General features: G+C 41.5%; 1 protein-coding gene across 5 annotated transcripts in view; it reads left to right on the top strand.

Moving 5' to 3' along the window:
- The window catches only part of GNAS (GNAS complex locus), a 252695-nt gene that overhangs the window by 164329 nt on the left and 75325 nt on the right, over nucleotides 1–13041 (top strand). The gene's annotated exons all lie outside the window — the stretch shown is intronic.

Genomic DNA, 13041 nt, shown 5'->3' with positions numbered 1-13041 from the left:
TACTGGGTTAGATGGATCATTGGTCTGATCCAATATGGCCGTTCTTATGTATTTAACATTATTCGTTAGCTAATCTTCATAACGTCCCTTTTGTAGGTGAGGAAACAGAGATATGAGACATTAAGTGATTCAGCTAAGACTTCACTACCTAAGTGATTTACGTACACTTCATTGTCACTGGTAGAATTTTGTTAGAACTCAAGTTTCTTTAGACCAGTGGTTCTCAAACTTTTGTGCTGGTGATCCCTTTCACATAGCAAGCTTCTGAGTGTGACCCCTCCCCCTGTATAAATTAAAAACACTTTTTGATATATTTAACACCATTATGAATGCTGGAGACAAAGCAGGGTTTGGGGTGGAGACTGACAGCTTGCGACCCCTCATGTAATAACCTCGTGACCCCCTAAGGGGTCCTGACCCCCAGTTTGAGAACCCCTGCTTTAGACCATGCAATCTGGCTAGAGCAGAAAAATGAATAAAAAAAGGTAAAATTATCTTCACTAATGTACTGAGCTATTTGAAAGATGTCTTAAACATAACATAGGAACACCCAAGATTCTGAGTTGGGAATAAATTTCATATAGTGCAGTGTCTTATTAAATGTGACTAAGGTTAAGATTGTGTCACAGTTTTTTGTAGTAAAAGTCACGGACAGTAAACAGAAATTCACGAACGCCCGTGACCTGCTCCTGACTTTTACTAAGAACAAAATGGGGCAAAGCCTAAGCCCTGCTGTGGAAGGGGAAGGTGGAGTCCAGCAGCTGCTCCCCAGGGTGGGTGGGAGCTCCAGGGCTCCCTCGCCTCACCACCCGCGGCAGCAGGGATCTCTGGGGGCCCCCCGGGGCTGAAGCAGAAAATGTCATGGAATCTGTGACTTCCATGACATAATCTTAGCCTTAAACATGACCTTAAATTGAGAGGAAGACAGTGTATTTGGTGACATGATTTAGTTAAAAATTCAGCACATTTGGTAATGGACAACTAGATTTCCTGAAAACAAGTGTTTGGTTTTTGTATTAGCATTTAGTGGCAGGTGATCTGGCCAGCTGACAGTAAGCAGTTAAGTGCTTAATTCACAGTAACATCCCCATTTTTTTAATCCTTGCTTCCTGTTTCAGTGTACCTTGTATTCCAGTGGCAGGAGGCTAGGAGACTCTCTTGAAGCTATGAACCTTCAGAGAAAACCTTCTCTGTTTTACTGACGCTTATCCAAAGAGCTTCAATGTGTTTTGAATAGCACTGTATCCAACGTCTTGTCTTCGGCATATTTTCATCAGATAGTTTCTGAAATCTAAATATACAAATATCTAAATTTTAAAAGGGGACTGGCTGAGTTAGGGGATTGATAAAATAACATGGAGTCTGTCGACAAGTTTCCAGTCTGAACCCAGTCTGGATCAGAAGTGGCCACAAGCAATCATTACCATTTGATGGACTGTTCTGTGGCCTATGAGAAATGAGAGGTTTCAGTCCTCACCCTAAGAACCTCCATCATAACTGACGCACAATTTTGGGCAGTCCAAGCAAAGGAAAAAGATTGAATGGACATAGAGATTCAAAAGTCTTCTTATAAGGTGTTGCTTCCAGACAAGATTTGAGGGAAGCCCAGCACTTGCCATGGCCATGTTGGTACCATGTCTGTGGATGAACAATGGATTTCATCCTTCAGGAACTGTAAAATTTGCACTATTTATGAACTCTAGAAACATTTTTAAAGAGAGAAATCCAAAGTTAAAAAAAATAGTGTAAATCAGCAGTACCAAAATAATTCCTAAAAATTAGAAAATTTCTGGCCATTTACAACTGGTTATAAGGGTTTTTTTTCCTTAGCTACACATGAATTTGTTGTAGTTGGTGCTTCCCAGCAAAAGCACCTGCCTGGAGGCATCGAGATTCAAAACCCCGTGTCCTATATAGTCACAGTAAGAAGCATTTTATCAGTGTTCAGAAGTTCTCAACAGTTTTGAAGTATCTGAGATCAAGTCAGTTGTACCCATTGTACTTCCTAGTGTTCCAGTAAGCGTTCTGTTATATATTTTGTAAAGCTAATGAAGGCTTATGTAGTAATATGATTTGTGGAGTAATATGAGACCTCAGTTTAGCTCTGGTGAAAAATGTGGGAAGAGGTAGAAACCACTTTTCTTGATGGTGTGTGAAGCTTGGAAAAATTCTCATTTGTGAACTTTTTCCTTTTTATTAACTAGCAGCCAGTTTTACATATTGGTTTCAAAATTGCTTAGAATGGATGTTGGATTACTGCTTGTGCGTAAAAATAAAAAAATAAAGACAATCCTGAAGACAGCATCATTGTCCTTCACTTCTTTAGGTGAATAGAAAAGTACATCATTGAAACCAGAGTTTAAATTTTGAAACCGAATGATGATATTTTTCTGTAGTAGGTATTTATGGTTTTAAATTTACAATGATCAGTGTGATTAGTTTAGGGGAGGAAAATAAGTTGACAAAAATGCTCTGTTAATCAACGTGAACCAGGTCAAGATAGCTGAGGAGGTTAATTGTAACAGAGCTGATGATAAAACAGAAATGATAGGAAGCCTTAGAATTGGCGTGATTTTTCTTCCTGTGGACACATTGTAAAAATACAGAATAATCTAAATAGTTGTTGGTTTTCTGTCCTGAATCTTTTAGAAAATGTATGGTTCGGTCATTAGAAAAAATAAAGAATGAGGAGAAATTTGATTTTTGTTGGGATGTGAGGAATTGAAGTATGGGATAAACGTTGATCACTGAGGTTACTTTGCAAATGTAGCAAATAGAAATGTTTGGTTTATGGCTTGAGCGAAAAACCTAATAAGTGGGAGATCTTGCTGAGTTTGTGCTAGGACTGCTTTTATTTCACCCATCATATTGCCTGTACTGTCATCTCTCAGCCAACTGAATTGTCCAAGATTAGGTGATACTCTCTCATTTTCCATGTAATCAGAATAATAAATGCTGTATAGGGGACAACTTGGTGCTTAAAAACTGCGAGAACATCACAGCTCTATGTTTTGAGGTTGTAGAATATGTTAAAATGGAAAACATAAACCAGTCCATGTTGCTATTTCAATGGTGTTCCCAGGGTGCGGGGTGGGGTAAGTCAGAACAGAATGTGTTCTCCATCAGTATGTTTCTTTGATGCATTTGGTTCACTTTTGGTGCAACACAATAGAATACCCCCTCTGCAGTTTCCGTGAGATGTGAAAATGGGCCTGGGGAAAATTCAGATGATCTTGACTATCTTTCTATCCAGTTTGAGTTCAGAGTGGTGATGGACTAGAAATGTGGTGGAAGTGATGTTTTTACACTTGATCCCCATACTTCGTAGTGTTGTAGGGGGGTTTCTCCACCCCCATCACCAACTATGGTGGTGGGTGCCCAGAGCAGCCAGTGGAGAGCAGAGGTGAAAGTAAGCCACTACAGTCCGGTGCGACGTACTGGTAAGAAAGTGGCTGCCAGTACACAGCCGAGCGTAGTGGCAGGGCCACTGATGTGGGCTAGGCAAAAGAGGCGGCTGCCACTGGGCCCAGGGCTCCGGGCAGCGGCCAAAGCCCTGGGGCTCCTGGCCACCACTACCATAGGGCTCCAGGGGTGATTTAAAGGGCACCAGTGGCCAGAGCCCCGGGCCCTTTAAATCGCCACCTCGGGCCAGGCAGCGCTGAAGGGTTGGCTGGGGGAGTCTGGCCCCAGCCCCACCCCTTCCGGGGCCCAGAGCCGCCCCACTGCCCAACCTTGCCCAGGACTCCTGCCACCCTGCGTACCAGTAAATCCGTTAAGTTACTTTCACCCCTGGTGGAGGGGTAAATCACTGTGGGGGGCTGGGGACACCCCATCCAGTGGCTCCTACCCTGCTCTGAGATCAGCTGGTAGTCCTGGCTGGGCTTGGGGTGGGGGAGAACTACAGTTTCCCTGCATGGAGCAGCCGGGTCCAGGTCAGACCCATCCCTAGAAACCTCCTCGCACTTCCTGCCCTCATCACTCTTCCCCGCTGACCCCTCACCCCTGCATCCACACCACCCTCTGCTGAGCTCCACGCACTCAAACAGTCACCCTGACAAGCCCCACCCCCTATGTACCTAGACCACCCTGACAAGCCCCCTGCACCCGAACCCCCACCCACTGAGCTCCAACAGCTGCACCCAGACTCCCAACCCACCAAGCCCCACTCTCGCAGCACCCAGACTCCCGCTGCTGAGCCCCTTCCCCCTCACGCACCCCCGCTAAGTCCCAACCATCTTCAACTGGATCCCCACCCCAAGAGCTCCGGTGCATCCAGACCCGCCCTGCACCCAGACTCCTCACTGACCCACCTGCACTCAGATTGCACCACACAGAACCCTCTTACTCCACACCTGGATCCGCCCCTCCCCGCCAAGCTCCTCCATACTTGGATCCTGCAGGGCTGAGCCTGCCTACTGGTGCACCTGGTGGGGAGGGGCAGGGCCCCAAGGTGTTTCTTGAGCAGGCCCAGCCCTTGCCCTGTGCATCAGGGTCGGGTGCAGTATCAGTGCCGAGTCCATGTCCTGGGGAGGGCAAGAGGGCAGGGCTGCAGCGTGATCTCCCACCTTCATGCTGTGCAGCCAGTGGCCTGTGCTCCCCACTGCCATACTGGAGCTCCACATTTATTTATTGACCAATAAAATTTCTAAAATTTTACAGAATTTTAAAATACTGTGTGCAGAATACTTTTTTTTTTTTATGGTGGGCGGGTGCACAATTTTTCCTTTTTTGGTGCAGAATTCCCTCGGGAGTGATAGTCCCTGTGGTTGCAGGCCCACAACAGTATTTTCTGACTGGTCGCTTAGAGTTGTGTAGAGAGTCTGTAGTTGAAGCAGTCACATTATGTTAAGCAATTTTGCAGCAAATTAAATCTTAAGTACAGGAAGAAGTGCGCTTTGTGACTTCTCAGAGTTTTGGATGAACTTTTTGCAACAAACTATTCTAACTTTGTGGCAGTCTTGAATAGACTTTCCAGTGTTAGCTGGGGAAGATGGCAGTATGCATTCATTTGCATTCATCTCTTTTAAAATGTTGCATTCTCTCTTCTTTCCATATCTCTACCAAATGTGCTCTTCCCCGTTGTGGTTCATGAGACACATTAAAGAGCCACAGTCTAAGTATCACTGATACTCACTCTTGCTTGCTATTTCTAAGTTTGTACTTAACTTAATAATTGACCAGATGTATTTTTTAAATAGAATGAAAAGTCATTTCAAGTCTCTTGACATAATTTCCATTAACTAGATATTAAAAATTCTAGATCCCCTTTTAAATTCTATACCAGAGCAGTAAGGGTATTGAAGGAGTTTGGGGAATCTATGGAGAAAGGAAATTTAAGAAAATGTAAACAAGATTTTCTATGTGCATGCTATTGTCTTTTACTTATGATTTGAAATGATCTTCTCTGAACTATCTGCGCAGGAAAATAGTTAACAAATGTAATTGATTTATAATTTCTATACCAAATACCACAAATATGGTGTAACTGATTTTCTTATCCAGCAAAATACACTTGCCAATGCTGAGATTTCTACTTACATTGACATACATGTATAATTCCCAATAACATTTGTTGTATGTATATGGAAAGGAAAATTAATCCTTCTGCGTGGAAAGAGTCATAAGTTGTTGTCCTCTTAATCCTATGACCTTTCGAAGTCCTGCTTACTCATGGGAACTGCAAAATATAGTGTAAGTTGGTCTCTCTGATTCACAATCCTGCAGTGCAAGACCAACATAGCAACAGTAAATTCCGCTCTTCCCCGTTACATTTTTCTATTACAGAAGAATTGTAAATATTTTCCTAAACAGAACAGTCTGACTTAGTCCAGATCAAAGAAATAATGATTTAAGGTATAGCAGAAAAAAAATACAGAAAAGTTAGATCTGCTTATATACTGCACATGATTGCCATAAAAAGCTTAGTGCTTTTTATGTGCATGCTAGCAGAATTTTTATTGATATCTTAGTTACAAAGGTAGAGTCTAAAAGGTTACCAGGTTCAACACAGTGCTTGACTGTCATTTGCCAGTCTTCTTCCGTAGCCATACGGTGCAGTGACAAACCTGTTCACTTCTAAATTGGAATGTCATCTTCACACAGTTCTAAATTCCATAGATTTTGAGGGTGGAGATAGGGAAAACATATTATCTAGTAGGTAATAGTGGTGAGCTGGAAAACAGAGAAACTGTTATCCGGGGTGTCTATGGACAACAGGGAGCATAGTGTAGCCATTAAAGAACAGGACTTGTGGGCAGCTCTGGTTTCTATTCCTGGTTCTGCCACAGACTTGCTGTGTGACCTTGGCCAAGTCCACTATTCTGTCATGTTTTTCTCATTTATAAAATACGTGTATCTGTCTATCTTAGGGGGTCTGTTGTGAGGCTTAAATTACTAGTGTTTATAAAGTAGTTTGAGATGCTCAACTGGTCGGTGTTACAGAAGTGCAAAGTGTTTTTTACCATTTTTATTAAAAAGCAATAAGACATGCTCCAGATATGATCAGAGGCTGATCTGATTGGATGTTTGAGCCTCTGATGTCATCTCTGGACACTTTTGTCGTCTTCACTCCACCACCTTCTCAGTAAACAGCTCTTCTAATGAATAGTCAAACAATTAAGTTAGCCTCAGGGGTTTGTTACCTCAACTGAGTTTGGCAAGCCAGAACTACAGGATAAGAACAAACAGCCAGCTTCAACAATACAAATAAAATCCTGAATACTGATGAATTAGGAAGGAAGGGTTTTATAAAGCCTTTTAACAGAGGGGGCTCTGACTTAGCCCCTCAGGTTCATTCTTGTGTTTTTCATTAAAAAGTATATAACTACTGTACTAATTAGATGCAGCATAGCTGCTTGTTGTGGCTCTGATTTGCGCCATGTGGCTATGGGAAATTTTTTTTAAATAGTAAAATCTCACTAATTCACACTTTGCTAACCTGCAGTCCTGCTAATTCTCAACAAAAACCCCACTGATGTCTCCCCGCTTTAAAAACAGAGATTGTAGCTAGATCTCGCATTAGCCCCATTACTTTTACAAAACATAGTACGTGTGCTAGGATATTATGAAGTTTCACAGTAAATAATTGAAACTAAAGTACACTTGTCAAAATATATAAACTATAAGTATACTTTGTGGTGCAATATCCTTGATTTTTTTTAATAATGTTAATTATTGACTAACGCTTGATCATGCAATAAGCCCAGTGTTAACATTTTGAAGATTCCTGAGAGTGGTCCCATCGTAAGTAACTGCTATTCATGATAATGCACACTGTGCATGGTAAAAAGAAAAGGAGTACTTGTGGCACCTTAGAGACTAACAAATTTATCTGAGCATAAGCTTTCGTGAGCTACAGCTCGCTTCATCGGGTGCATTTGTATTTTCCACTGAATGCATCCGATGAAGTGCTCATGAAAGCTTATGCTCAAATAAATTTTAGTCTTATCTAAGGTGCCACAAGTACCCCTTTTCTTTTTGTGAATACAGACTAACACGGCTGCTACTCTGAAACCTGTGCATAGTAGTGAGCAGTAGCTGAGTTCAACTGGTCACTTTCAGGAGTATGCGCTATACCAGGTGATAACTTTTTGCAGGATCAGGGCCCAATTTACTGAATTGTGTAGGCTGCGCTTGTTTGAATTAGTGAGATTTTGATGTGTTTCAGATATGAAAGAATAGGTCCTATTTTACTAGGTCCATAAAACAGGAAACATTTTAATCTATTACTATGTTATCAATGCAGTTGACAACATACAGGACTTCTTCTTTTTTTCTTTTTTCTTTTTTTAACCAATTTATAGTCAGAAAAGATATGACAGTATCTCTAGCAAAGTAGCTCTCTGCTGATATGCTCTATAATTAATCTCCTTTTCCCTTTCTGTAGTAACATTGGCTGTCAGCTTTATTAGTTTGCCTGATCCTTTTTTTTTTTTTTTTTAAAGTTTCCTAGCTTTGCCTTTCGATTTGTATTTATTTTTCCTAACAAGCTTCAATTGTAACAAAAGGTGGTGGGACTGATTTCCACTGCTAAAGAGTCAAAAAGGCAGAAGGCTTGCATTGCAGCATGCACCACTCATGCAATGTTGAAATTCTCTTGAAGCCTGCATTGAGGATAAATATTTAATACAATATTTTGGAAGAGCAATACCATTTTGCTGTCAGCTCAAAACGTTGAATACAGGTCTGTTTAAAAAAAAAAAAAGTGTCCTGTCTTGTTTCTTAAACAGATATGCAGTGGGACATATTATAAGATAAAAATAGCCTTTCTAACAGTATTGTTTTTTATACAGTGGTTGGTTGCTTGGTTTGTTTGCTACAGTACTTCCTAGTTCTTCTTTTAAAAAAAAAAAAAAAAAAAAAGGAAAACAACAACAAAAAACCCACCTGATTTAGCTGCTAAGTAAATGTGTCAGCAGCTGCAGGAAAGAGTGTAACCCCGCCTTCGTTTTTAATAATGATCCAAAGATTGTGCCAGTATCAGCAATTCAAACCCCACTGAAAGTGGGGACAATATTAGTATTCAGGCCTGGTCTACACTATGGGGGGAATTGATCTAAGATACACAACTTCAGCTACGAGAATAGCGTAGCTGAAGTCGACGTATCTTAGATCGAATTAGAATCACTTCGCGTCCTCACGGCGCAGGATCGATGGCCGCCGCTCCCCCGTCAACTCTGCTTCCGCCTCTCGCCCTGGTGGAGTTCCGGAGTTGACAGCAGAGCCATCGGGGATCGATTTATCACATCTACACTAGATGCGATCCCCGATAGATCGATCACTACCCGCCGATCCGGTGGGTAGTGTAGACCTGGCCTTAGGCTCTAATTTGTCACATGCCATAAAATAACATCTGGTGCATAAATTTAAGATATTGTCAGCTAGAAAATTGTACAATTATGCCCTTCAATTACTGCAGTGTTCTCAGCAAGGCATCTACACAGTTAACAGAAACCTTTTAAGAGTTTCTCAAACTACACCACCCAAAATTCAGCACTATTTTTTATATGACATTGTGCACATATCACTTCTGTAGTAATTATGATGGTGAAAAACTTCTACTGTACAATGTTATTGACTGCTTTATTTTTAGTACTTTGCTCTTTATTAATTTATTTAAATAGTACGTGAGATATTTAATATCATAAATTTGTGTGCACACCCAGCAAATCCCAACAGTCCTGCAATATTAGGTTCATGAGTTCTTATTTAGGATTGAATCCATGTTGGGGAAGTAGTGCCTTAAATTTAGGTATAATTTTCTTTGCTTTTCTCAAAGCAATTTTAAAGTGTAGGAACAGATTAATTAAATTGCTACCGAAATAAAAGCAGATGTCAGCTGAATCTTGTTGAAAATATACAGAAATGTTAAGAGTTTACACCAAGGGCTCACAAGATCTTTAGCTCTATAGAAGACCTACAAACTGATTTATGGTTATGCTATTCTTTTTAAAAGGGTGCTGTCAGGTTAAAAATGATGCAATTAAGAAAAAGAAGAAAACCCTTTTCCCAGCTGATGTTGCTAATCACACCTTAAGTAAATCTTGAAGAATTTTAAAAATTAAAATTTATTTTCACTATTGAAAGTGAATTTTCTTTTTTAAAGTCATCAACATTTCTATGATCTTAGATTTTATAAAAACTTTTTTAAAGGAAAACTTAAATGTCAGTGCAAGCTATTTGATGTTAAGTAAATATCAATTTTACTGATATCACTGTCTTTTTGTACATGTCCTTCAGTGCTAGATTTGTTGTTCTTTAGCATTACGGTATTGTACACAATGTTTATTGTGGTTTTTTGCACAGTTTCACTTACTATCTCAAATTCAGAAAGCTATTGAAATATTTCCCCAATAAATAGGTGTAAACTCCAGAAATCCCTACAAAGAGAGAAATTGCTTTACGGCATGGAATAGAACAGTTACATTAGTTTTGGTTAGAACTGAGGGTAGAGAAATGTGTAAACACTCAGTATTCAGCCTTGCAAATGAATCCACAAGTAGGACTTCACTCCTGTTGTGGTCCCAATGAAAGCTGGTTGGACCTCATGTGCAAATAAAGGTTTGCACAGGCAGAAAAACATGCTGGTTAGGGCCCGGAATTTTTATTGTCAAGCAAAATTTTGTATAAGCCCTGGACATACACATGAGTTGCCATGTGGATAGAGTACAGCCAGCTTTATTTCTCTGTTAGATTATATATGTGTTGTCTACGTTGTACACTTTCCAAATCTCTCTCATAGATTCCTGCTCTCCAGAAAACCAACTAGCAAGTTCTCAAAGCTTTCTGCTAAACTTAGGAAACTGTTCTGTTCCTAAGTCAGAACACCTTCTAGGTCTCTCCTTTCCCCTTGATAGGATCAGTAAAAGACTCTCCATTTCTTTTATAAAACTATGCATATAATTTGAATCTGTTTTGTTCTATTTAACATAACACTACCTTCTAATGGGTGTTTGTGCTTGAGTTCCAAAAAGCTGGATAAAAGCAGCAGGACCTCATGCTTTCCTTTGTAACTTGGGTCATGAGCATGAATTAGATTTAAGGGAGCATTCTGATTTAAATCCCTCTATAGTAAATTTCTGAGTTATCCCACATGATAGTAATACTTTCAGATGCTAATATCACCTCTATAGCTTTCCTGAAAGCACATAGCTTGAACAGCTTATACTAACGTCAGGGTAGAGTGTAAACAGTTTGATAGCTATAACTACATACGGGGGTAATAAATTGTACATTCAGAGCAAGATATTTTTAAAAATTAGAAACATGAGCTTCATGTGCATGTTTGTACTTCTATTTGCACCTGCCAATGCCTAGATACCTACCTGTCTGGCCTCTTCTGGGCACACATACTGTCCTCATGGATGCAGATGAAGGCACAGAGAGTGTTGCATGGTCTTGAGCCTCTCTCTAAAAATCAGATCTGTGTATTCTTATGAATAGAGTCCTGCGTGTATTCAAAAATGTGGATCTGCAACCGCCAGTATCCACCTGCAGTCCACTAGCTGTCTTTTACTTGCATCCACACCCCAACAGCAAGCCGTCTCACGAGGGCTAGCGACTTGGGGGGGGGGGTAGTGGGAGGGTGCGAGGAGGGTGGCAGGGTCTTGCAGGGAAGAGGCAGCGCGAAGGTGAGGACTGGGGGTAAGGAGCAGCGTGGGGACAAGGGGTGCCCAGAGGGGAAGGGGCCGCCCAGGGGGGAGACTGAGAGGAAGGGGCAGCACATAGCGTGCTGCTCCTGGGTGTTTGCAAGCAATGGCACATGGCAGCAGGAGGGCATTGCATCACAGTGGGGCGGAGGGGTGGGGTGCCAGGGCCCTGCCCACTCCAATCCCTAGGGCAGGGCCTGGACCCTGCTACCCAGGCGGTGGCGAGCCAGGGCCAGGCCCGGGACTGGAAGCACAGCCAGTGCTGCTGGGCTGGGCTGTGGTGGGGACACTGGCGCTGCCTCAGGGGCCTGAGCCGCTGGACAGGAAGTGGCGCGGCAAGAGGGTGCTGGACAGCCCTAGCTCCAACTTGCCGCTTAGCCCAAGCCATTGGCTGCTGGCCCTGAGAGCACTGCATACCCCAGGCTGCCCGAGCCAGACCCCGCAGGCCAGGTGCCACTGGTGAGTAGAGCCCTGCCCGGTTGTATCTGCATCCGATCCACTATCCGCAAAAATGATCCACGGATATCTGTGGATTTGCAGGGCTCTACTTACGAATCATGCACTTGCTTATGAGCTTACATGAGGGGTGGGTAGATAACTTCATATAAACTCACTTTTATTCATCATCATCCTCTGTTTTCAGTCACATGTGAAATGGGAAGCCAACGTTGAAATTGTTCCCACCTTTTCCGTGTTCATTGGATAAGTGAAAATAAAACATTCACTGGCTTGCAAGGAAAACTAGGCAGCCTGCTCCTCCTCAATATTGCCTTGCTTGATTTTTTTTTCTTAACTCCTCCTTTCCAAACTGTGTTCACTTTGTCTTTGTCATACAAACCGTTCTCTGAGTAATACATACTTAGAATTTCTTTCCAGAAAAAAGTGAGTAGGATGGTTTGAGAGAGATCCTCAGTCTTTTTTCTTATTTTCTAATTTGCAAAAAAATCAAGTACATTATTTCATTTTACCCTCTTCTGTTGATGATCTCTGCCTGGCTGCTTCAGCTGACCAGTTATTAAAGTAACTCCCTTTGCTCCCTCCTTATACTTTTAGGTAAACCAATGTACAGGATCTTCTAAGAATCAAAGCGTTTTTCATTTTGTCCAGTGGGAAAAAAAAACATTATGGACTAGTAATTGCATCTAGAAGCCAGGTTCATTAGTGGCTAAAAGCCACATTTGACTGAATGTGTAAGGTGACTTAGACTTCGATCCTACTGTTGGATTTACAAGATACTTACGGTTTTGAATTCTTTGGCTAACTTAGGCCAACCAATCACTGGCCATTGATTTAAAAACGATCTATTTTAGTAAAGGATAATCTGAGTAGATGATACAGTGCTCAGTGGTTTAGAATCATTAGATGAAATTCACCTCTCCTGCATAAAACCAGATTTGCACTTTTTGCAGGCCACAATGTGGAGATTTGTGGGAGGGGATAGATTTTTCTCTCTCCAACCTGAAAGGTGGCAGCAGGGCTACAGTACAGCCCCTTTATGGCCTCTCCCTTCAGTGCATGGGTTGGAATTATGGTTTGCCACAATTACATAGGGTGATAAAACCACTAGATTTGAGTATTTATTTTAAAATTTACCATGTACTTATCACATCTCTGCAAGTGCACACAATACAAAAATCAACTAACTGACTTGATGTTAAAGGACTCTCTCAATCCTCAGGTTAAAAGACTCAAAAAAATAAAAATCTCAAAGCATTCTCAAATCCTCTCTCTGTCAGAGGTTTTGCAGTGCATCCCTGGCCTCTGTGTTCTGTGCCCCACCACAGAGCCAAAGTGGTACAGAGAGCCTTGTGTGAATTTAACCCGTTAATGAGTTTGCTCCCTTCCAAAGGGATGTTGTATTGCTAAGCATTAATAAGTACTGAAAAGAATTACA

Source organism: Lepidochelys kempii, chromosome 13 (assembly GCF_965140285.1).
Source record: "Lepidochelys kempii isolate rLepKem1 chromosome 13, rLepKem1.hap1, whole genome shotgun sequence".
NCBI lineage: Eukaryota > Metazoa > Chordata > Testudines > Cheloniidae > Lepidochelys > Lepidochelys kempii.
The sequence above is the reverse complement of the archived record's forward strand: the minus strand, read 5'-3'. Positions and strand labels throughout refer to the sequence as shown.